This window comes from Dromaius novaehollandiae, unplaced genomic scaffold (assembly GCF_036370855.1).
Source record: "Dromaius novaehollandiae isolate bDroNov1 unplaced genomic scaffold, bDroNov1.hap1 HAP1_SCAFFOLD_69, whole genome shotgun sequence".
NCBI classification, from domain to species: domain Eukaryota; kingdom Metazoa; phylum Chordata; class Aves; order Casuariiformes; family Dromaiidae; genus Dromaius; species Dromaius novaehollandiae.
Genome location: NW_026991326.1, coordinates 15523 through 43211, shown reverse-complemented (window position 1 = coordinate 43211; position 27689 = coordinate 15523).

Sequence of the window (27689 nt, the reverse complement as noted above, 5' to 3'; positions counted from 1 at the left end):
AAAAAGTACCAACGTCACGTCCACGTCACGATCGATGCCCCCACGTCACACCCACGTCATGTTCGAAGCCCCCACGTGACGCACACGTCACGTTCCAAGCACCCACGTCACACCCATGCCACGTTCGAAACACCAACGTCGCATTCGAAGCATCCACGTCACACCCGCGTAATGTTCGTAGCCCCCACGTTATGCCCACGTCACGTCCGAAACACCCTCCTCACATCCACGTCACGTTCGAATCACCGACGTCATGCCCACGTCACGTTCGATGCCCCCACGTGACGCCCACGTGACGTTCGAAGCCCCCACGTCACGCCCACGTCACATTCGAAGCCCCCACGTCACACCCACGTCACGTTCGATTGAGCCAGGTCACACCCACGTCAAATGTAAAGTACCACGTCACGTCCACGTCACGTTCGAAACTCCCACGTCACGCCCACGTCACGTTCGATGCCCCCACGTCACACCCACATCATTTTCGAAGCCCCCACGTCACGCCCACGTCACGTTCGATGCCCCCACCTCACACCCACGTCATGTTCGAAGCCCCCACGTGACGCCCACGTCAGGTCCGAAGCACCCACGTCACACCGAAGTCAAGTTCGAAACACCAACGTCACGTTCGAAACACCCACGTCACACCCACGTCACGTTCGAAGCCCCCACGTCACGCCCACGTCACGTTCCAATCACCCAGGTCACGCCCAAGTCAAATTCGATGCCTCCACGTGGCGCTCACGTCACGGTCGAAGCCCCCACGTCACGCCCACGTCACATTCGAATCACCCACGTCACGCCCACGTCACGTTCGAAGCCCCACGTCACGTTGGAATCACCCACGTCACTCCCACGTCACGTTCGAAGCCCCACGTCACGTTGGAATCACCCACGTCACATGTACGTCACGTTCGAATGACCCAGGTCACACCAACCTCAAATTGAAAGTACCGACGTCACGCCCACGTCACGTTCGATGCCCCACGTGACACCCACGTCACGTTGAAACCACACACGTCACGCCCACGTCATGATCGAAACTCCCACGTGACGCCCACGTCAACATCGACGCCCCCACGTCACGCCCACGTGACGTTCGAAGCCCCCACGTCACGCCCAAGTGACATTCGAATCACCCACCTCCCGCCCACGTCACGTTCGAAGCCCCACGTCACGTTGGAGTAGCCCACGTCACGCCCACGTCACGTTCTAAGCACCCATGTCACCCTTATGTCACGTTCGAAGCCCCCACGTCACTCCCACGTCACGTTCAAATGACCCAGGTCACACCCACGTCACATTCAAAGTACCGACGTCACGCCCACGTCACGTTCGAAACACCCAATTCACACCCAGCTCACGTTCGAAGCCCCCACGTCACGCCCACGTCACTTTCGAAGCCCCCACGTCACGCCCACGTCACATTCGAAGCCCCCACGTCACACCCACGTCACGTTCGCATCGCCCAGGTCTGGCCCACGTCACGTTCGAGTCATGCACGTCACACCCACGTCACATTCAAAGCACCGACGTCACGCCCACGTCACGTTCGAAGCCCCCACGTCACACCGACGTCACGTTCGAAGCCCCCATGTCACACCCACGTCACGTTCGAAGCCCACACGTCACACCCACGTCCCGTTCAAAGCCCCCACGATACGCCCATGTCATATTCGAAGCACCCATGTCACACCCATGTCACGTTCGAAACACCAACGTCACATTCGAAGCCCCCACGTCACACCTACGTCACGTTTGATGCCCCCACATGACGCCCACGTCACTTTTGAAGCCCCTACGTCACGCCCACGTCACGTTCGATGCCCCCACGTCACACCCACGTCACGTTCGCATCACCCAGGTCTGGCCCACGTCAACTTCGAAGCCCCCACGTCACGCCCACGTCACGTTCGAGTCATGCACGTCACACCCACGGCACATTCAAAGTACCGACGTCACACCCACGTCACGTTCGAAGCCCCCACGTTACGCCCACGTCACATTCAAAGCACCCACGTCACACGCATGTCACGTTCGAAACACCAACGTCACATTCGAAACATCCACGTCACGCCCACGTCACGTTCGATGCCCCCACGTCACACCTATGTCACGTTCGAATGACCCACGATACGGCCAGCTCAGATTTAAAACACCCACCTCACGATCGAATCATGCACGTGACACCCACGTCACATTCAACGTACTGACGTCACACCCACGTCAGTTTGGAAACACCTACGTCACGTTCGATACCCCACGTCACACCCACGTTGGTTTTGAAAAACCCACGTCACGTTCGAAGCCCACACGTCAAACGTACATCACGTTCGAATGACCCACGTCACACCCACGTCACATTCGAAGCCCCACGTCACACCCACTTCACGTTCCAACCAACCAGGTCACGCCCACGTCAAATTCGATGCCCCCACGTGGCACTCACGTCACGTTCCATTGACCCAGGTCACACCCACGTCAAATGTAAAGTACCACGTCACGTCCACGTCACGTTCGAAGCCCCCACGTGACGCCCACGTCACGTTCGAAGCACCCACCTCACATCCACGTCATGTTCGAAGCCCCCACGTGACGCCCACGTCACGTTGGAATCGCCCACGTCATACCCCTGTCACGTTCGAAACACCAACGTCACGTTGGAAGCATCCACGTCACTCCCGCGTCATGTTCGAAGCCCCCACGTTACGCCCACGTCACGTCCGAAGCACCCACGTCACACCGAAGTCAAGTTCGAAACACCAACGTCACGTTCGAAACACCCACGTCACACCCACGTCACGTTCGAAGCCCCCACGTCACACCCACGTCACGTTCCAATCACCCAGGTCACACCCACGTCACGTTCGAAGCCCCACGTCACGTTGGAATCACCCACGTCATATGTACGTCACGTTCGAATGACCCAGGTCACACCAACCTCAAATTGAAAGTACCGACGTCACGTCCACGTCACGTTCGATGCCCCACGTGACACCCACGTCACGTTGAAACCACACACGTCACGCCCACGTCATGATCGAAGCGCCTATGACACGCCCACGTCACGTTCGAAGCACCCACGTCACCCTTACGTCACGTTCGAAACACCAACGTCACATTCGAAGCATCCACGTCACGCCCACGTCATATTCGAATCACCCACGTCACGCCCACGTCACGTCCGAAACACCCACGTCACACCGACGTCACCTTCGAATCATCCACGTCACTCCCACGTCATATTCGAATCACCCACGTCACGCCCACGTCAGGTTCTAAGCGCCCATGTCACCCTTACGTCACGTTCGAAGCCCCCACGTCACACCCACGTCACGTTCGAAGCCCCACATCACGTTGGAATCACCCACGTCACGCCCACGTCACGTTCTAAGCACCCATGTAACCCTTACGTCACATTTGAAGCCCCCACGTCACTCCCACGTCACGTTCAAATGACCCAGGTCACACCCACGTCACATTCAAAGTTCCGACGTCACGCCCACGTCACGTTCGAATCACCCACGTCACGCCCACGTCACGTTCTAAGCACCCATTTCACCCCTGCGTCACGTTCGAAGCCCCCACGTCACTCCCACGTCACGTTCAAATGACCCAGGTCACACCCACGTCACATTCAAAGTACTGACGTCATGCCCACGTCACGTTCGAAGCCCCCACGTCACACCCACGTCACCTTCGAATCACCCACGTCATGCCGACGTCACTTTCGAAGACCCCACGTGACGCCCATGTCACGTTCGAGGACCCCACGTGACGCTCACGTCACGTTGAAACCACCCACGTCACGTCCACGTCACGTTCCAATCACCCAGGTCACGCCCACGTGACGTTCGAAGCCCCCACGTCACGCCCAAGTGACATTCGAATCACCCACATCACGCCCACGTCACGTTCTAAGCACCCATGTCACCCTTTTGTCACGTTCGAACCCCCCAGGTCACACCCACGTCACATTCAAAGCCCCCACGTCACTCCCACGTCACGTTCCAATGACCCAGGTCACACCCACGTCACATTGAAAGTACCGACGTCACGCCCACGTCACGTTCGAAACACCACCTCACACCCACGTCACGTTCCATGCCCCCATGTCACCCCCACGTCACCTTCGAATCAACCACGTCACACCCAGGTCACGTTCGAAGCCCCCACGTCACGCCGAAGTGACATTCGAATTACCCACATCACTCCCACGTCACGTTCGAAGCCCCACGTCACGTTGGAATCGCCAACGTCACGCCCACGTCACGTTCTAAGCACCCATGTCACCCTTAGGTCATGTTCGAAGCCCCCGCATCACTCCCACGTCACGTTCCAATGACCCAGGTCACACCCACGTCACATTCAAAGTACCGACGTCACGCCCACGTTACGTTTCAATCACCCACGTGACACCCACGTCACATTCGAAGCCCCACATCACGTTGGAATCACCCACGTCACTCCCACGTCACGTTCCACTGACCCAGGTCACACCCACGTCACATTCAAAGTACCGAAGTCACAGCCACGTCACGTTCGAAACACCCACCTCACACCCAGGTCACGTTCGAAGCCCCCACGTCACACCCACGTCACCTTCGAATCACCGACGTAATGCCCACGTCACGTTCGAATCACCGACGTCACACCCACGTCACGTTCGAAGCCCCCACGTCACGCCCACGTCACGTTCGAATCACCCACATCACACCCCCATCAGGTATAAAGTACCGACATCACGTCCACGTCACGATCGATGCCCCCACGTCACACCCCCGTCATGTTCGAAGCACCCACGTCACACCCATGTCACGTTCGAAACACCAACGTCACGTTCGAAACACCCACCTCACACCCAGGTCACGTTCGAAGCCCCCACGTCACACCCACGTCACCTTCGAATCACCCACGTCATGCCCACGTCACTTTCGAAGACCCCCCGTGACGCCCAAGTCACGTTCGAGGACGCCACGTGACGCTCACGTCACGTTGAAACCACCCACGTCACGTCCACGTCACGTTCCAATCACCCAGGTCACGCCCACGTCAACATCGAAGCCCCCACGTCACGCCCACGTGACGTTCGAAGCCCCCACGTCACGCCCAAGTGACATTCGAATCACCCGCATCACGCCCAAGCCACGTTCGAAGCCCCACGTCACGTTGGAATCACCCACGTCACGCCCACGTCACGTTCTAAGCACCCATGTCACCCTTTTGTCACGTTCGATGCCCCCACGTCACACCTATGTCACGTTCCAATGACCCAGGTCACACCCACGTCACATTCAAAGTTCCGACGTCACACCCACGTCACGTTCGAAGCCCCCACGTCACACCCACGTCACCTTCGAATCACCCACGTCATGCCCTCGTCACTTTCGAAGACCCCCCGTGACGCCCAAGTCACGTTCGAGGACCCCACGTGACGCTCACGTCACGTTGAAACCACCCACGTCACGTCCACGTCACGTTCCAATCACCCAGGTCACGCCCACGTCACGTTTGAAGCCCCCACGTCACGCCCACGTGACGTTCGAAGGACCCACGTCACGCCCAAGTGACATTCGATTCACCCACATCACGCCCACGTCACGTTCGAAGCCCCACGTCACGTTGGAATCGCCCACGTCACGCCCACGTCACGTTCTAAGCACCCATGTCACCCTTACATCACGTTCGAAGCCCCCACGTCACTCCCACGTCACGTTCCAATGACCCAGGTCACACCCATGTCACATTCAAAGTACCGACGTCACGCCCACGTCACGTTGGAATCACCCACCTCACACCCACGTCAAGTTCCATGCCCCCACGTCACGCCCACGTCACCTTCGAATCACGCACGTCACATTCGAAGCATCCACGTCACTCTCGCGTCATGTTCGAAGCCCCCACGTCACACCGAAGTCAAGTTCGAAACACCAACGTCACGTTCGAAGCCCCCACGTCACACTCACGTCACGTTCCAATCACCCAGGTCACACCCACGTCACGTTCGAAACACCACGTCACGTTGGAATCACCCACGTCACATGTACGTCACGTTCGAATGACCCAAGTCATACCAACCTCAAATTGAAAGTACCGACGTCACGTCCACGTCACGTTCGATGCCCCACGTGACACCCACGTCACATTGAAACCACACACGTCACGCCCACGTCATGATCGAAACTCCCACGTGACGCCCACGTCACTTTCGAATCACCCACGTCATGCCCACGTCACGTTCGAAGCCCCCACGTCACACCCACGTCACGTTCGAAACACCAACGTCACGTTCGAAACACCCACGTCACGCCCATGTCACGTTCGAAGCCCCCACGTCACGTTGGAATCACCCACGTCACGCCCACGTCACGTTCTAAGCACCTATGTCGCCCTTACGTCACGTTCAAAGCCGCCAGGTCACACCCACGTCACTTTCAAAGTACCGACGTCACGCCCACGTCACGTTTCAATCACCCACCTCACGCCCACGTCACATTCGAAGCCCCACGTCACGTTGGAATCACCCACGTCACGCCCACGTCACGTTCTAAGCACCCATGTCACCCTTATGTCACGTTCGAAGCCCCCACGTCACTCCCACGTCACGTTCCAATCACCCACGTCATGCCCACGTCACTTTCGAAGACCCCACGTGACGCCCACGTCACGTTCGAAGCCCCCACGTCACACCCATGTCACCTTCGAATCACCCACGTCATGCCCACGTCACTTTCGAAGCCCCCACGTCACGCCTACGTCATGTTCGAAGCCCCACGTCACGTTGGAATCACCCACGTCACGCCCACGTCACGTTCCAATCACCCAGGTCACGCCCATGTCAAACTCGATGCCCCCACGTGAGGCTCACGTCACGTTCAAAGCCCCCACGTCACGCCCACGTCACGTTCGAGTCATGCACGTCACACCCACGTCACATTCAAAGCACCGACGTCACGCCCACGTCACGTTCGAAAGACCCACGTCACACCCACGTCCCGATCGATTCGGCCACGTCACACCCACGTCCCGTTCGAAGCCCCCACGATACGCCCATGTCATATTCGAAGCACCCATGTCACACCCATGTCACGTTCGAAACACCAACGTCACATTCGAAGCCCCCACGTCACACCTACGTCACGTTCGATGCCCCCAAGTGATGCCCACGTCACTTTTGAAGCCCCTACGTCACGCCCACGTCACGTTCGATGCCCCCACGTCACACCCACGTCACGTTCGCATCGCCCAGGTCTGGCCCACGTCAACTTCGAAGCCCCCACGTCACGCCCACGTCACGTTCGAGTCATGCACGTCACACCCACGTCACATTCGAAGCCCCACGTCACGTTCCAATCACCCACGTCACGCCCACGTCACATTCGAAGCCCCACGTAACGTTGGAATCACCCGCATCACGCCCACGTCACGTTCTAAGCACCCATGTCACCCTTTTGTCACGTTCGAAGCCCCCACGTCACTCCCACGTCACGTTCCAATGACCCAGGTCACACCCACGTCACATTCAAAGCACCGACGTCCCGCCCACGTCACGTTCGAAGCCCCCATGTCACACCCACGTCACATTCGAAGCCCCCACGTCACACCCATGTCACCTTCGAATCACCCACGTCATGCCCACGTCACTTTCGAAGCCCTCACGTCACGCCCACGTCACGTTCTAAGCACCCATGTCACCCTTTTGTCACGTTCGAAGCCCCCACGTCACTCCCACGTCACGTTCCAATCACCCACGTCACACCCACGTCACGTTCGAAGCCCCCACGTCACACCTACGTCAGGTTCGAATGACCCACGTCACGCCCAGCTCACATTTAAAATACCCACCTCACGTTCGAACCATGCACGTCACATCCACGTCACATTCGACATACCGACGTCACACCCACGTCAGTTTGGAAACACCTACGTCACGTTCGATACCCCTACGTCACACCCACGTTAGTTTTGAAACACCCACGTCACGTTCGAAGCCCACACGTCACACGTACATCACGTTCGAATGACCCACGTCACACCCACGTCACATTCAAAGCACCGACGTCACGCCCACGTCACGTTCGAAACACCCACGTCACACCCAGGTCACGTTCGAAGCCCCCATGTCACGCCCACGTCACGTTCGAATCACCCACGTCACGCCCATGTCACGTTCGAATCACCCACGTCATGCCCACGTCACGTTCGAATCACCGACGTCATGCCCACGTCACGTTCGATGCCCCCACGTCACGCCCACGTCACGTTCGAATCACCGACGTCATGCCCACGTCACGTTCGAAGCCCCCACGTCACACCCACGTCACGTTCGATGCCCCCACGTCACGCCCACGTCACGTTCGAATCACCGACGTCATGCCCACGTCACGTTCGAAGCCCCCACGTCACACCCACGTCACGTTCGATGCCCCCACGTCAAGCCCACGTCACGTTCGAATCACCCACGTCACGCCCACGTCACATTCGAAGCCCCCACGTCACGCCCACGTCACGTTCGAAACTCCCACGTCACACCCCCATCAGGTAAAAAGTACCGACGTCACGTCCACGTCACGATCGATGCCCCCACGTGACACCCACGTCATGTTCGAAGCCCCGACGTGACGCCCACGTCAGGTCCGAAGCACCCAGGTCATACCAAAGTCAAGTTCGAAACACCAACGTCACGTTCGAAACACCCACGTCACACCCACGTCACGTTCGAAGCCCCCACGTCACACCCATGTCACGTTCCAATCACCCAGGTCACACCCACGTCACGTTCGAAGCCCCACGTCACGTTGGAATCACCCACGTCACATGTACGTCACGTTCGAATGACCCAGGTCACACCAACCTCAAATTGAAAGTACCGACGTCACGTCCACGTCACGTTCGATGCCCCACGTGACACCCACGTCACGTTGAAACCACACACGTGACGCCCACGTCACGTTCGAATCACCCACGTCATGCCCACGTCACGTTCGAAGCACCCACGTCACACCCACGTCACGTTCGAAACACCCACGTCACCTTTATGTCACGTTCGAAGCCCCCACGTCACTCCCACGTCACGTTCCAATCACCCACGTCACACCCACGTCACATTCAAAGTTCCGACGTCACGCCCACGTCACGTTCGAAGCCCCCACGTCACACCCACGTTAGTTTTGAAACACCCACATCACGTTCGAAGCCCCAACGTCACACGTACGTCACGCTCGAATGACCCAGGACACACCAACCTCAAATTGAAAGTACCGACGTCACGTCCACGTCACATTCGATGCCCCACATGACACCCACGTCACGTTGAAACCACACACGTCACGCCCACGTCATGATCGAAGCGCCTATGTCACACCCAGGATACGTTCGAAGCACCCACGTCACACCCACGTCACGTCCGAAACACCCACGTCTCACCGACGTCGCTTTCGAATCACCCACCTCACGCCCACGTCAAGTTCCAATCACCCACGTCACGCCCACGTCACGATCGAAGCCCCCAGGTCACACCCACGTCACATTCGAAGCCCCCACGTCACGTTGGAATCACCTGCATCACGCCCACATCACGTTCTAAGCACCCATGTCACCCTTATGTCACGTTCGATGCCCCCACGTCACTCCCACGTCACGTTCAAATGACCCAGGTCACACCCACGTCACATTCAAAGTACCGACGTCACACCCACGTCACGTTCGCATCACCCAGGTCACACCCACGTCAAATGTAAAGTACCCACGTCACGCCCAAATCACTTTCGAACCACCCACGTCATGCCCACGTGACGTTCGAAACACCCACGTCACACCCACGTCACGTTCAAATGACCCACGTCACACCCACGTCACATTCAAAGTACTGACGTCACGCCCACGTCACCTTCGAAAAACCCACGTCACACCCAGGTCACGCTTGAAGCCCCCACGTCACGCCCACGTCACGTTCGATGCCCCCACGTGAAGCTCACGTGGCGTTCGAAGCCCGCACGTCACGCCCACGTCACATTCGAATCACCCACGTCACGCCCACGTCACGTTCAAAGCCCCACGTCACGTTGGAATCACCCACGTCACGCCCACGTCACGTTCAAATGACCCACGTCACGCCCACGTCACGTTCGAAGCCCCCACGTCACACCTACGTCATGTTCGAATGACCCACCTCACGCCCAGCTCACATTTAAAACACCCACCTCACGTTCGAACCATGCACGTCACACCTACGTCACATTCAACACACCGACGTCACACCCACGTCAGTTTGGAAACACCGACGTCACGTTCGATACCCCTACGTCTCACCCACGTTAGTTTTGAAACACCCACGTCACGTTCGAAGCCCCCACGTCACACGTACATCACGTTCGAATGACCCACGTCACACCCACGTCACATTCAAAGGTCCGACGTCACGCCCACGTCACGTTCGAAACACCCACGTCACACCCAGGTCACGTTCGATGCCCCCACGTCACACCCACGTCACCTTCGAATCACCGACGTAATGCCCACGTCACGTTCGAATCACCGACGTCACACCCACGTCACGTTCGAAGCCCCCACGTCACACCCACGTCACGTTCGAATCACCCACATCACACCCATGTCACGTTCGAAACACCAACGTCACGTTCGAAGCCCCCACGTCACACCCACTTCACGTTCCAATCACCCACGTCACGCCCACGTCACGTTCGAAGCCCCCACGTCACACCCACGTCACCTTCGAATCACCCACGTCATGCCCACGTCACTTTCGAAGCCCCCACGTGAGGCCCACGTCACCTCCGAAGCCCCCACGTCACACCCACGTCACGTTGAAACCACCCACGTCACGTCCACGTCACGTTCCAATCACCCAGGTCACGCCCACGTCACGTTCGAAGCCCCCACGTCACGCCCAAGTGACGTTCGAAGCACCCACGTCACGCCCAAGTGACTTTCGAATCACCCACATCACGCCCACGTCACCTTCGAAGCCCCACATCACGTTGGAATCGCCCACCTCACACCCACGTCACGTTCCATGCCCCCACGTCACACCCACGTCACCTTCGAATCACCCACGTCATGCCCACGTCACGTTCGAAGCCCACCCGTGACGCCCACGTCACGCTGAAATCACACACCTCACGCCCACGTCACCTTCGATGCCCCACGTGACACCCACGTCACGTTGAAACCACCCACGTCACGTCCACGTCACGTTCCAATCACCCAGGTCACGCCCACGTCACGTTTGAAGCCCCCAAGTCACGCCCACGTGACGTTCGAAGCCCCCACGTCACACCGACGTCACTTTCGAATGACCCACCTCACGCCCACGTCACCTACCAATCACCCACGTCAAGCCCACGTCACTTTCGAAGCCTCAGGTCACGTTGGAATCCCCCATGTCACGCCCACGTCACGTTCTAAGCACCCATGTCACCCTTACGTCACGTTTGAAGCCCCCACGTCACTCCCACGTCACGTTCGAATGACCCAGGTCACACCCACGTCACTTTCAAAGTACCGACGTCACGCCCACGTCACATTCAAAGCACCCACGTGACACGCATGTCACATTCGAAACACCCACGTCACCTTCGAATCACCCACGTCACGCCCACGTCATATTCGAATCACCCACGTCACGCCCATGTCACGTTCGAAGCCCCAACGTCACGTTGGAATCGCCCACGTCACACCCACGTCACGTTCTAAGCACCCATGTCACCCTTACGTCACGTTCGAAGCCCCCACATCACTCCCACGTCACGTTCCAATGACCCAGGTCACACCCACGTCACATTCAAAGTACCGACGTCACGCCCACGTCACGTTCGAATCACCCACCTCACACCCACGTCACGTTCCATTCCCCCACGTCACGCCCACGTCACCTTCGAATCACCCACGTCATGCCCACGTCACTTTAGAAGCCGCCACGTGACGCCCACGTCACGATCGATGCCCCCACGTGACGCCCACGTCAAGTTCACATCACCCAAGTCACACCCACGTCACATTCAAAGTACCGACGTGACGCCCACGTCACATTCGAAGACCCCACGTCACACCCAGGTCACGTTTGAAGCCACCACGTCATGCCCAAGTCACGTTCGAATCACCCACGTCACGCCCAAGTCACGTTGAAACCACCCACGTCACACCGACGTCACGTTCCAATCACCTAGGTCACGCCCACGTCACATTCGAAGCCCCCACGTGACGCCCACGTCACGTTCGAAGCCCCACGTCACGTTGGAATCGCCCACGTCACGCCCACGTCACGTTCAAAGCACCCATGTCACCCTTCTGTCACGTTTGAAGCCCCCACGTCACTCCCACGTCACGTTTGAAGCCCCCACGTCACTCCCACGTCACGTTCAAATGACCCAGCTCACACCCACGTCACATTCAAAGTACCGACGTCACCCCCACGTCACCTTCAAATCAACCATCTCACACCCAGGTCACGTTTGAAGCCCCCACGTGACGCCCACGTCACGTTCGATGCCCCCACGTCACGCCCACGTCACGTTCGAATCACCCACGTCATGCCCACGTCACGTTCGAAGCCCCCACGTCACACCCACGTCACTTTCGAATGACCCAGGTCACACCCACGTCAGATATAAAGTACCGACGTCACGTCCACATCACGATCGAAGCCCCCACGTCACGCCCAGGTCACTTGTAAACACAAACGTTACGCCTACGTCACGTTCGAAGCCCCCACGTCACACCCACGTTAGTTTTGAAACACCCACATCACGTTCAAAGCCCCCACGTCACACGTACGTCACGTTCGAATGACCCAGGTCACACCAGCCTCAAATTGAAAGTACCGACGTCACGTCCACATGACGATCGAAACTCCCACGTGACGCCCACGTCACGTTGAAACCACACACGTCACACCCACGTCACGATCGATGCTTCACGTGGCACCCACGTCACGTTGAAACCACACACGTCACGCCCACGTCACGTTCGAAGCCCCCACGTCACACCCACGTCACATTCAAAGTACCGACGTCACGCCCACGTCACGTTCCAATCACCCACGTCACGCCCACGTCACGTTCGAAGCCCTACGTCACGTTGGAATCACCCACGTCACGCCCACGCCACGTTCTAAGCACCCATGTCACCCTTACGTCACGTTCGATGCCCCCACGTCACTCCCACGTCACGTTCAAATGACCCAGGTCACACCCACGTCACGTTCGAATCACCCACGAAATGCCCTCGTAACGTTCGAAACACCCACGTCACACCCACGTCACGTTCGAATGACCCAGGTCACAACAACCTTAAATTGAAAGTACCGACGTCACGTCCACGTCACGTTCGATGCCCCACGTGACACCCACGTCACGTTGAAACCACACACGTCACGCCCACGTCACGATCGAAGCGCCTATGTCACGCCCACGTCACGTTTGAAGCACCCACGTCACACGTACGTCACTTTCGAATCACCAACGTCACGCCCACGTGACGTTCGAATCACCCACGTCACGCCCACGTCACCTACCAATCACCCAGGTCACACCCACGTCACATTCGAAGCCCCACGTCACGTTGGAATCGCCCACGTCACGCCCACGTCACGTTCTAAGCACCCATGTCACCCTTATGTCACGTTCGAAGCCCCCACGTCACTCCCACGTCACGTTCCAATCACCCAGGTCACACCCACGTCACATTCAAAGTTCCGACGTCACGCCCACGTCACGTTCGAAGCCCCCACGTCACGCCCATGTCACGTTCGAAGACCCCACGTCACGTTCGAATCACCCACGTCACGCCCATGTCACGTTCGAAGCCCCCACGTCACACCCAGGTCACGTTCCAATCACCCAGGTCACGCCCACGTCACGTTCAAAGTACCGACGTCACACCCACGTCACGTTCGAAACCCGCACGTCACACCCACGTCATGTTCGAAGCCCCCACGTGACGCCCACGTCACGTTGAAACCACCCACGTCACGTCCACGTCACGTTCGATGCCCCACGTGACACCCACGTCACGTCCGAAACACCCACGTCACACCGACATCACTTTCGAATCACCCACGTCACGCCCACGTCACTTTCGAATCACCCACGTCACGCCTACGTCACATTCGAATCACCCACGTCACGCCCATGGAACTTTCGAAGCCCCCACGTGAGGCCCACGTCACGTTCGAAGCCCCCACGTCACACCCACGTCACGTTGAAACCACCCACGTCACGTCCACGTCACGTTCCAATCACCCAGATCACGCACACGTCACGATCGAAGCCCCCACGTCACTCCCACGTCACGTTCCAATGACCCAGGTCACACCCACGTCACTTTCAAAGTACCGACGTCACGCCCACGTCACGTTCGACGCCCCCACGTCACAGCCACGTCACATTCGAATCACCCACGTCACGCCCACGTCACGTTCAAAGCCCCACGTGACACCCACGTCACGTTGAAACCACACACGTCACGCCCAGGTCATGATCGAAACTCCCACGTGACGCCCACGTCACTTTCGAATCACCCACGTCATGCCCACGTCACGTTCGAAGCCCCCACGTCACACCCACGTCACGTTCGAAACACCAACGTCACGTTCGAAGCATCCACGTCACGCCCACGTCACGTCCGAAACACCCACGTCACACCGACGTCACTTTCGAATCACCCACGTCACGCCCACGCCATATTCGAATCACCAACGTCACGCCCACGTCACGTTCGAATCACCCACGTCATGCCCACGTCACGTTCGAACAACCCATGTCATACCCACGTCACGTTCGAATGACCCACGTCACGCCAACGTCACTTTCGAAGCCCCCACGTGAGGCCCACGTCACGTCCGAAGCCCCCACGTCACACCCACGTCACGTTGAAACCACCCACGTCACGTCCACGTCACGTTCCAATCACCCAGGTCACGCACACGTCACGATCGAGGCCCACCCGTGACGCCCACGTCACGTTGAAACCACCAACGTCACACCCACGTCACGATCGAAGACCCCAAGTCACGCCCACGTGACGTTCGAAGCACCCACGTCACACCCACGTCACTTTCCAATCACCCACCTCACACCCACATCACCTACCAATCACCCACGTCAAGCCCACGTCACGTTCGAAGCCCCACGTCACGTTGGAATCCCCCACGTCACACCCACGTCACGTTCTAAGCACCCATGTCGCCCTTACGTCACGTTTGAAGCCCCCACGTCACTCCCACGTCACGTTCAAATGACCCAGGTCACACCCACGTCACTTTCAAAGTACCGACGTCACGCCCCCGTCACGCTCGAATCACCCACGTCACGCCCACGTCACATTCGAAGCCCCACGGCAATTTGGAATCACCCACGTCACTCCCACGTCACGTTCAAAGCCCCACGTCACGTTGGAATCACCCAGGTCACACCCACGTCACATTCGAATCACCCACGTCATGCCCACGTCACTTTCGAAGACCCCACGTGACGCCCAAGTCACGTTCGAAGCCCCCACGTCACGCCCACGTCACGTTCGAATCACCCACGTCACACCCATGTCACGTCCGAAGCCCCCACATGACGTTGGAATCACCCACGTCACGCCCACGTCACGTTCTAATCACCCATGTCGCCCTTATGTCACGTTCGAATCACCCAGGTCACACCCACGTCACATTCGAATCACCCACGTCATGCCCACGTCACTTTCGAAGACCCCACGTGACGCCCAAGTCACGTTCGAAGCCCCCACGTCACGCCCACGTCACGTTCGAGTCATGCACGTCACACCCACGGCACATTCAAAGTACCGACGTCACACCCACGTCACGTTCGATGCCCCCACGTCACTCCCACGTCACCTTCGAATCACCCACGTCATGCCCACGTCACTTTCGAAGACCCCACGTGACGCCCAAGTCACGTTCGAGGACCCCACGTGCCGCTCACGTCACGTTGAAACCACCCACGTCACATCCACGTCACGTTCCAATCACCCAGGTCACGCCCACGTCAACATCGAAGCCCCCACGTCACGCCCACGTGACGTTCGAAGCCCCCACGTCACGCCCAAGTGACATTCGAATCACCCACATCACGCCCACGTCACGTTCGAAGCCCCACGTCACGTTGGAATCGCCCACGTCACGCCCACGTCACGTTCTAAGCACCCATGTCACCCTTTTGTCACGTTTGAAGCCCCCGCGTCACTCCCACGTCACGTTCCAATCACCCAGGTCACACCCACGTCACTTTCAAAGTTCCGACGTCACGCCCACGTCACGTTCGAAACACCCACGTCACGCCCACGTCACGTTCGAAGCCCCCACGTCACGCCCACGTCACCTTCGAAGCACCCACGTGACGTCCACGTCACTTTCGAAGCCCCCACGTGACGCCCACGTCACCTTCGATGCCCCCACGTGACGCCCACGTCACGTTCGCATCACCCAGGTCACACCCACGTCACATTCAAAGTACTGACGTCACACCCACGTCACGTTCAAAGCACCGACGTCACGCCCACGTCACGTTCAAAACACCCACGTCACACCCACGTCACGTTCAAATGACCCAGGTCACACCCACGTCACATTCAAAGTACTGACGTCACGCCCACGTCACCTTCGAAACACCCACGTCACACCCAGGTCACGCTTGAAGCCCCCACGTCACGCCCACGTCACGTTCGATTCCCCCACGTGACGCTCACGTGGCGTTCGAAGCCCCCACGTCACGCCCACGTCACATTCGAATCACCCACGTCACGCCCACGTCACGTTCAAAGCCCCACGTCACGTTGGAATCACCCACGTCACGCCCACGTCACGTTCAATTGACCCACGTCACACCCACGTCACTTTCGAAGCCCACACGTCACACCCACGTCAGGTTCGAAGCCCCCACGTTACGCCCACGTCACATTCGAAGCACCCATGTCACACCCATGTGACGTTCGAAACACCAACGTCACATTCGAAGCATCCACGTCACGCCCACGTCAGGTCCGAAACACCCACGTCACGCCCAGCTCACATTTAAAACACCCACCTCACGTTCGAACCATGCACGTCACACCCACGTAACATTCAACATACCGACGTCACACCCACGTCAGTTTGGAAACACCTACGTCACGTTCGATACCCCTACGTCACACCCACGTTAGTTTTGAAACACCCTTACGTCACGTTCGAAGCCCACACGTCACATGTACATCACGTTCGAAGCCCCCACGTCACACCCACGTCACATTCAAAGTACCGACGTCACGCCCACGTCACGTTCGAAGCCACCACGTGACACTCACGTCACGTCCGAAACACCCACGTCACACCGACGTCACTTTCGAATCACCCACCTCACGCCCACGTCACGTTCCAATCACCCACGTCACGCCCACGTCACGTTCTAAGCGCCCATGTCACCCTTACGTCACGTTTGAAGCCCCCACGTCACTCCCACGTCACGTTCAAATGACCCAGGTCACACCCACGTCACTTTCAAAGTACCGACGTCACGCCCACGTCACGTTCGATGCACCCACGTCACACCCACGTCACGTTCGAAGCCCCGACATGACGCTGGAATCACCCACGTCACGCCCACGTAACGTTCTAAGCACCCATGTCACCCTAACGTCACGTTTGAAGCCCCCACGTCACTCCCACATCACGATCAAATGACCCAGGTCACACCCACGTCACATTGAAAGTACCGACGTCACGCCCACGTCACGTTCGAATCACCCACGTCACGCCCACGTCACGTTTGAAGCCCCCACGTCACACCCACGTCACCTTCGAACCACCCACGCCATGCCCACGTCACTTTCGAAGCCCCCACGTGAGGCCCACGTCACCTCCGAAGCCCCCACGTGATGCTCACGTCACGTTGAAACCACCCACGTCACGTCCACGTCACGTTCCAATCACCCAGGTCACGCCCACGTCAACATCGAAGCCCCCACGTCACGCCCAAGTGACATTCGAATCACCCACATCACGCCCACGTCACATTCGAAGCCCCACGTCACGTTGGAATCGCCCACGTCACGCCCATGTCACCTTCGAATCACCCATGTCACCCTTACGTCACTTTCGAAGCCCCCACGTCACTCCCACGTCACGTTCCAATGACCCAGGTCACACCCACGTCACATTCAAAGTACCGACATCATGTTCACGTCACGTTCGAAAAACCCACCTCACACCCAGGTCAATTTCTAAGCCCCCACGTGACGCCCACGTCACGTTCGAAGCCCCCACGTCACACCCACGTCACGTTCGCATGACCCAGGTCACATCCACGTCACATTCAAAGTACTGACGTCACGCCCACGTTACATTCAAAGTACCGACGTCATGCCCACGTCACGTTCAAAGCACACCCGTGACGCCCACGTCATGTTGAAACCACACACGTCACGCCCACGTCACGATCGATGCCCCCACGTGACACCCACGTCACGTTGAAACCACACACGTCACGCCCACGTCACGATCGAAGCGCTTATGTCATGCCCACGTCACGGTCGAAGCACCCACGTCACGCCCACGTCACGTCCGAAACACGCACGTGACACCGACGTCACTTTCGAATCACCCACCTCACGCCCACGTCACGTTCTAATCACCAACGTCACGCCCACGTCACGATCGAAGCCCACGTCACGTTGGAATCACCCACGTCACTCCCACGTCACGTTCCAATCACCCAGGTCACACCCACGTCACTTTCAAAGTACCGACGTCACGCCCACGTCACCTTCGAAACCCCCACGTCACATTCGAATCACCCACGTCACTCCCACGTCACATTCAAAGTACCGACGTCACGCCCACGTCACGTTCCAATCACCCACGTTACGCCCACGTCACATTCGAAGCCCCACGTCACGTTGGAATCACCCGCATCACGCCCACGTCACGTTCGAAGCCCCCACGTCACACGTACATCACGTTCGAGTGACCCACGTCACACCCACGTCACATTCAAAGCACCGACGTCACGCCCATGTCACGTTCGAAACACCCACGTCACACCCAGGTCACGTTCGATGCCCCCACGTCACACCCACGTCACCTTCGAATCACCGACGTAATGCCCACGTCACGTTCGAATCACCGACGTCACACCCAGGTCACGTTCGAAGCCCCCACGTCACACCCACGTCACGTTCGAATCACCCACATCACACCCCCAGCAGGTATAAAGTACCGACGTCACGTCCACGTCACGATCGATGCCCCCACGTCACACCCCCGTCAGGTTCGAAGCACCCACATCACACCCATGTCACGTTCGAAACACCAACGTCACGTTCGAAGCCCCCACGTCACACCCACTTCACGTTCCAATCACCCAGGTCACGCCCACGTCAACTTCGATGCACCCACGTGGCGCTCACGTCACGTTCGAATCACCGACGTCACACCCACGTCACGTTCGATGCCCCCACGTCACGCCCACGTCACGTTCGAATCACCCACGTCATGCCCATGTCACGTTCGAAGCCCCCACGTCACACCCACGTCACGTTCGAATCACCCAGGTCATGCCCACGTCAGGTATAAAGTACCGACGTCACGTCCACGTCACATTCGATGCCCCCACGTCACACCCACGTCATGTTCGAAGCCCCCCATGTGACGCCCACGTCACGTTCCAAGCACCCACGTCACACCCATGTCACGTTCGAAACACCAACGTCGCATTCGAAGCATCCACGTCACACCCGCGGAATGTTCGTAGCCCCCACGTTACGCCCACGTCACGTCCGATGCACCCACGTCACACCCACGTCACGTTCGAAATACCAACGTCAGGTTCGAAACACCCACGTCACACCCACGTCACGTTCGAAGCCCCCACGTCACACCCACGTCACGTTCCAATCACCCAGGTCACGCCCACGTCACGTTCGATGCCCCCACGTGACGCCCACGTGACGTTCGAAGCACCCACGTCACGTCCACGTCACATTCGAAGCCCCCACGTCACACCCACGTCACGTTCGATTGACCCAGGTCACACCCACGTCAAATGTAAATTACCACGTCACGTCCACGTCACGTTCGAAACTCCCACGTCACGCCCACGTCACGTTCGATGCACCCACGTCACACCCACATCATTTTCGAAGCTCCCACGTCACGCCCACGTCACGTCCGAAGCACCCACCTCACATCCACGTCATGTTCGAAGCCCCCACGTGACGCCCACGTCACGTTCCAAGCACCCACGTCACACCCCTGTCACGTTCGAAACACCAACGTCACATTCGAAGCATCCACGTCACTCCCGCGTCATGTTCGAAGCACCCACGTTACGCCCACGTCACGTCCGAAGCACCCACGTCACACCGAAGTCAAGTTCGAAACACCAACGTCAGGTTCGAATCACCCACGTCACACCCACGTCACGTTCCAATCACCCAGGTCACACCCACGTCACGTTCGAAGCCCCACGTCACATTGGAATCACCCACGTCATATGTACGCCACGTTCGAATGACCCAGGTCACACCAACCTCAAATTGAAAGTACCGACGTCACGTCCACGTCACGTTCGATGCCCCACGTGACACCCACGTCACGTTGAAACCACACACGTCACGCCCACGTCATGATCGAAGCGCCTATGACACGCCCACGTCACATTTGAAGCACCCACGTCACCCTTACGTCACGTTCGAAACACCAACGTCACATTCGAAGCATCCACGTCACGCCCACGTCATATTCGAATCAACCACGTCACGCCCACGTCACGTCCGAAGCCCCCACGTCACACCGACGTCACCTTCGAATCACCCACGTCACGCCCACGTCATATTCGAATCACCCACGTCATGCCCACATCACGTTCTAAGCACCCATGTAACCCTTACGTCACATTTGAAGCCCCCACGTCACTCCCACGTCACTTTCAAAGTACCGACGTCACGCCCACGTCACGTTCCAATCACCCACGTCACGCCCACGTCACGTTCGAAGCCCCACGTCACGTTGGAATCACCCACGTCACACGCACGTCACGTACTAAGCACCCATGTCACCCTTATGTCACGTTCGATGCCCCCACGTCACTCCCACGTCACGTTCCAATGACCCAGGTCACACCCACGTCACATTCAAAGTTCCGACGTCACGCCCACGTCACGTTCGAATCACCCACGTCACGCCCACGTCACGTTCGAAGCCCCCACGTCACACCCAGGTCACCTTCGAATCACCCACGTCATGCCCACGTCACTTTCGAAGACCCCACGTGAGGCCCACGTCACCTCCGAAGCCCCCACGTGACGCCCACGTCACGTTGAAACCACCCCCGTCACGTCCACGTCACGTTCCAATCACCCAGGTCACGCCCACGTCAACATCGAAGCCCCCACGTCACGCCCACGTGACGTTCGAAGCCCCCACGTCACGCCCAAGTGACTTTCGAATCACCCACATCACGCCCACGTCACGTTCTAAGCACCCATGTCACACTTACATCACGTTCGAAGCCCCCACGTCACTCCCACGTCACGTTCCAATGACCCAGGTCACACCCACGTCACATTCAAAGTACCGACGTCACGCCCACGTCACGTTGGAATCACCCACCTCACACCCACGTCACGTTCCATGCCCCCACCTCACACCCACGTCAAATTCGAATCACCCACGTCATGCCCACGCTACGTTCGAAGCCCACCCGTGACGCCCACGTCACGCTGAAATCACACACCTCACGCCCACGTCACCTTCGATGCCCCACGTGACACCCACGTCACGTTGAAACCACCCACGTCACGTCCACGTCACGTTCCAATCACCCAGGTCACGCCCACGTCACGATCGAAGCCTCCAAGTCACGTCCACGTGACGTTCGAAGCACCCACGTCACACCGACGTCACCTACCAATCACCCACGTCAAGCCCACGTCACGTTCGAAGCCTCACGTCACGTTGGAATCCCCCACGTCACGCCCACGTCACGTTCTAAGCACCCATGTCACCCTTACGTCACGTTTGAAGCCCCCACGTCACTCCCACGTCACGTTCAAATGACCCAGGTCACACCCACGTCACTTTCAAAGTACCGACGTCACGCCCACGTCACGTTCGAGGCCCCCACGTCACACCCACATCATTTTCGAAGCCCCCACGTCACGCCCACGTCACGTCCGAAGCACCCACCTCACATCCACGTCATTTTCGAAGCCCCCACGTCACGCCCACGTCACGTTCGAAGCACCCACGTCACACCCCTGTCACGTTCGAAACACCAACGTCACATTCGAAGCATCCACGTCACTCCCGCGTCATGTTCGAAGCCCACACGTTACGCCCACGTCACGTCCGAAGCACCCACGTCACACCGAAGTCAAGTTCGAAACACCAACGTCAGGTTCGAAACACCCACGTCACACCCACGTCACGTTCCAATCACCCAGGTCACACCCACGTCACGTTCGAAGCCCCACGTCACATTGGAATCACCCACGTCACATGTACGTCACGTTCGAATGACCCAGGTCACACCAACCTCAAATTGAAAGTACCGACGTCACGTCCACGTCACGTTCGATGCCCCACGTGACACCCACGTCACGTTGAAACCACACACGTCACGCCCACGTCACGATCGAAGACCCCAAGTCACGCCCACGTGACGTTCGAAGCACCCACGTCACACCGACGTCACTTTTGAATCACCCACCTCACGCCCACGTCACCTACCAATCACCCACGTCAAGCCCAGGTCACGTTCGAAGCCCCACGTCACGTTGGAATCACCCACGTCACGCCCACGTCACGTTCTAAGCACCCATGTCACCCTTACGTCACATTTGAAGCCCCCACGTCACTCCTACGTCACGTTCAAATGAGCCACGTCACACCCACGTCACATTCAAAGTTCCGACGTCACGCCCACGTCAAGCTCGAATCACCCACGTCACGCCCATGTCACGTTCGAAACCCCCAGGTCACGTTGGAATCACCCACGTCACGCCCACGTCACGTTCTAAGCACCCATATCGCCCTTACGTCACGTTCGAAGCCCCCAGGTCACACCCACGTCACCTTCGAATCACCCACGTCATGCCCACGTCACGTTCGAAGACCCCACGTGACGCCCAAGTCACGTTCGAGGACCCCACGTGACGCTCACATCACGTTGAAACCACCCACGTCACGTCCACGTCACGTTCCAATCACCCAATCACGCCCACGTCAACATCGAAGCCCCCACGTCACGCCCAAGTGACATTCGAATCACCCACATCACGCCCACGTCACATTCGAAGCCCCACGTCACGTTGGAATCGCCCACGTCACGCCCACGTCACCTTCGAATCACCCATGTCACCCTTACGTCACTTTCGAAGCCCCCACGTCACTCCCACGTCACGTTCCAATGACCCAGGTCACACCCACGTCACATTCAAAGTACCGACATCATGCCCACGTCACGTTCGAAAACCCACCTCACACCCAGGTCACTTTCGAAGCCCCCACGTGACGCCCACGTCATGTTCGATGCCCCCACGTGACGCCCACGTCACGTTCGCATCACCCAGGTCACACCCACGTCAAATGCAAAGTACCCACGTCACGCCCACGTCACATTCGAATCACCCACTAAATATCCACGTAACGTTCGAAACACCCACGTCACACCCACGTCACGTTCGCATGACCCGGGTCACACCCACGTCACATTCAAAGTACTGACGTCACGCCCACGTCATATTCAAAGTACCGACGTCATGCCCACGTCACGTTCGAAGCCCACCCGTGACGCCCACGTCACGTTGAAACCACACACGTCACGCCCACGTCACGTCCGAAACACGCACGTCACACCGACGTCACTTTCGAATCACCCACCTCACGCCCACGTCACGTTCCAATCACCAACGTCACGCCCACGTCACGTTCGAAGCCCACGTCACGTTGGAATCACCCACGTCACTCCCACGTCACGTTCCAATGACCCAGGTCACACCCACGTCACTTTCAAAGTACCGACGTCACGCCCACGTCACGTTCGAAACTCCCACGTCACGCCCATGTCACGTTCGAAGCCCCCACGTCACGTTCGAATCACCCACGTCACGCCCACGTCACGTTTGAAGCACCCATGTCGCCCTTACGTCACATTCGAAGCCCCCAGGTCACACCCACGTCACTTTCAAAGTTCCGACGTCACGCCCACGTCACGTTCCAATCACCCACGTCACGTCCACGTCACATTCGAAGCCCCACGTCACGTTGGAATCACCCGCATCACGCCCACGTCACGTTCTAAGCACCCATGTCACCCTTACGTCACGTTCGAAGCACCCGCGTCACTCCCACGTCACGTTCCAATGACCCAAGTCACACCCACGTCACATTCAAAGTTCCGACCTCACCCCCACGTTACGTTTCAATCACCCACGTGACGCCCACGTCACATTCGAAGCCCCACATCACGTTGGAATCACCCAGGTCACACCCACATCACATTCAAAGTACCGACGTCACGCCCACGTCACGTTCGAAACACCGACGTCACACCCACGTCACGTTCGATGCCCCCACGTCACACCCACGTCACGTTCGAATCACCGACGTCATGCCCACGTCACGTTCGAAGCCCTCACGTCACACCCACGTCACGTTCGATGCCCCCACGTCACGCCCACGTCACGTTCGATGCCCCCACGTCACGCCCACGTCACGTTCCAAACCCCACGTCACATTGAAATCACCCACGTCACTCCCACGTCACGTTGGAAGCACCCATGTCGCCCTTACGTCATGATCGAAGCCCCCACGTCACACCCACGTCACTTTCAAAGTACCGACGTCACGCCCACGTCACGTTCCAATCACCCACCTCACGCCCACGTCACGTTCGAAGCCCCACGTCACGTTGGAATCACCCACGTCACACCCACGTCACGTTCTAAGCACCCATGTCACCCTTACGTCACGTTTCAAGCCCCCACATCACTCCCACGTCATGTTCCCATGACCCAGGTCACACCCACGTCACGTTTGAAAGTACCGACGTCACGTCCACGTCAGGTTCGAAACTCTCCGTGACGCCCACGTCACGTTGAAACCACAAACGGCACGAAACGTCACAGTCGAACCACCCACGTCACACCGACGTCACTTTCGAATGACCAACGTCACACCGACGTCACTTTCGAATGACCCACATCAAGCCCACGTCACGTTCTAAGCACCCATGTCACGCCCACGTCACGTTCGAAGCCCCCACGTCACTCCCACGTCACGTTCCAATGACCCAGGTCACACCCACGTCACATTCAAAGTACCGACGTCACGCCCACGTCACGTTCGAAACACCCACCTCACACGCACGTCACGTTCGAAGCCCCCACGTCACGCCCACGTCACCTTCGAATCACCCACGTCATGCCCACGTCACTTTAGAAGCCGCCACGTGACGCCCACGTCACGATCGATGCCCCCACGTGACGCCCACGTCAAGTTCACATCACCCAAGTCACATCCACGTCACATTCAAAGTACAGACGTGACGCCCACGTCACGTTCTAAGCACCCATGTCACCCTTATGTCACGTTCGAAGCCCCCACGTCACTCCCACGTCACGTTCCAATGACCCAGGTCACACCCACGTCACATTCAAAGTTCCGACGTCACGCCCACGTCACGTTCGAAGCCCCCACGTCACACCCACGTCACCTTCGAATCACCCACGTCATGCCCACGTCGATTTCGAAGACCCCACGTGACGCCCAAGTCACGTTCGAGGACCCCACGTGACGCTCACGTCACGTTGAAACCACCCACGTCACGCCCACGTCAACATCGAAGACCCCACGTCACGCCCACGTGACGTTCGAAGCCCCCACGTCACGCCCAAGTGACATTCGAATCACCCACGTCACGCCCACGCCACGTTCGTAGCCCCACGTCACGTTGGAATCGCCCACGTCACGCCCACGTCACGTTCTAAGCACCCATGTCACCCTTTTGTCACGTTCGAAGCCCCCACGTCACGCCCAAGTGACATTCGAATCACCCGCATCAAGCCCACGCCACGTTCGAAGCCCCACGTCACGTTGGAATCGCCCACGTCACGCCCACGTCACGTTCTAAGCGCCCATGTCACACTTACATCACGTTCGAAGCCCCCACGTCACTCCCACGTCACGTTCCAATGACCCAGGTCACACCCACGTCACATTGAAAGTACCGACGTCACGACCACGTCACGTTCGAATCACCCACGTCATGCCCACGTAACGTTCGAAGTCCCCACGTCACGCCCACGTCACCTTCGAATCACCCATGTGACGCCCACGTCACTTTCGAAGCTCCCACGTCATGCCCACGTCACGTTCGATGCCCCCCCGTCACGCCCACGTCACGTTCGAAGCCCCCACGTCACGCCCACGTCACGTTCGAGTCATGCACGTCACACCCACGGCACATTCAAAGTACCGACGTCACACCCACGTCACGTTCGATGCCCCCACGTCACTCCCACGTCACCTTCGAATCACCCACGTCATGCCCACGTCACTTTCGAAGACCCCACGTGACGCCCAAGTCACGTTCGAGGACCCCACGTGCCGCTCACGTCACGTTGAAACCACCCACGTCACGTCCACGTCACGTTCCAATCACCCAGGTCACGCCCACGTCAACATCGAAGCCCCCACGTCACGCCCACGTGACGTTCGAAGCCCCCACGTCACGCCCACGTCACGTTCGAAGCCCCACGTCACGTTGGAATCGCCCACGTCACGCCCACGTCACGTTCTAAGCACCCATGTCACCCTTTTGTCACGTTTGAAGCCCCCGCGTCACTCCCACGTCACGTTCAAATGACCCAGGTCACACCCACGTCACATTCAAAGTACCGACGTCACGCCCACGTCACCTTCGAAACTCCCACGTAACGCCCACGTCACTTTCGAATCACCCACGTCACGCCCACGTAACATTCAAAGTCCCCACGTCACACCCACGTCACCTTCGAAACTCCCACGTAACGCCCACGTCACTTTCGAAGCTCCCACGTCATGCCCACGTCACGTTCGAAGCCCCCACGTCACACCCACGTCACGTTGGAAACACCAACGTCACGTTCGAAACACCCACGTCACGCCCATGTCACGTTCGAAGCCCCCACGTCACGTTGGAACCACCCACGTCACGCCCACGTCACGTTCTAAGCACCCATGTCGCCCTTACGTCACGTTCGAAGCCCCCAGGTCACACCCAGGTCACTTTCAAAGTACCGACGTCACGCCCACGTCACGTTCCAATCACCCACCTCACGCCCACTTCACGTTCGAAGCCCCCACGTCACTCCCACGTCACGTTCCAATGACCCAGGTCACACCCACGTCACATTCAAAGTTCCGACGTCACGCCCACGTCACGTTCTAAGCCCGCACGTCACACCCACGTCACCTTCGAATCACCCACGTCATGCCCACATCACGTTCGAAGACCCCACGTGACGCTCACGTCACGTTCGAGGACCACCCACGTCACGCCCACGTCACGTTCCAATCACCCAGGTCACGCCCACGTCAACATCGAAGCCCCCGCATCAAGCCCACATCACGTTCGAAGCCCCACGTCACGTTGGAATCGCCCACGTCACGCCCACGTCACGTTCTAAGCACCCATGTCACC